This window comes from Sapajus apella, unplaced genomic scaffold (genome assembly GCF_009761245.1).
Source record: "Sapajus apella isolate SASKATOON/1434 unplaced genomic scaffold, GSC_monkey_1.0 scaffold36, whole genome shotgun sequence".
Lineage (NCBI taxonomy): Eukaryota > Metazoa > Chordata > Mammalia > Primates > Cebidae > Sapajus > Sapajus apella.
Genome location: NW_022436976.1, coordinates 7,942,738 through 7,943,262, shown reverse-complemented (window position 1 = coordinate 7,943,262; position 525 = coordinate 7,942,738).

Sequence of the window (525 nt, the reverse complement as noted above, 5' to 3'; positions counted from 1 at the left end):
ATGGTTAAATTCCTGGACACATACACCCTCCTACGACTAAACCATGAAGTCAAATCTCTGAATAAACCAATAACAAATTCTGAAATTGAGGCAGTAATTAATAGTGTATCAATCAAAAAAGGCCCAGGACCAGATGGAGTCACAGCTGAATTCTACCAGAGGTACAAAGGGAGCTGGTATCATTCCTTCTGAAATTATTCCAAATAATTCAAAAGGAAGAACTCTTCTCTAACTCATTTTATGAAGCCAGCATCATCCTGATACCAAAACTGGGCAGAGACACAACAAAAAAAGAAAACTTAGGAGTTCAAGACCAGCCTGGTCAACATTTGTCTCTACTAAAAACACAAAAATTAGCCAGACATGGTGGCATCTGCCTGTAGTCCCAGCTATTTGGGAGGCTGAGGTTGGAGAATTACTTAAACCTGGGAGGCAGAGGTTGTAGTGAGCTGAGATCACACCACTGCATTCCAGCCTGGGTGACAGAGTGAGACTCTGTCTCAAAAAAAAAAAAAAAAAAAAAAA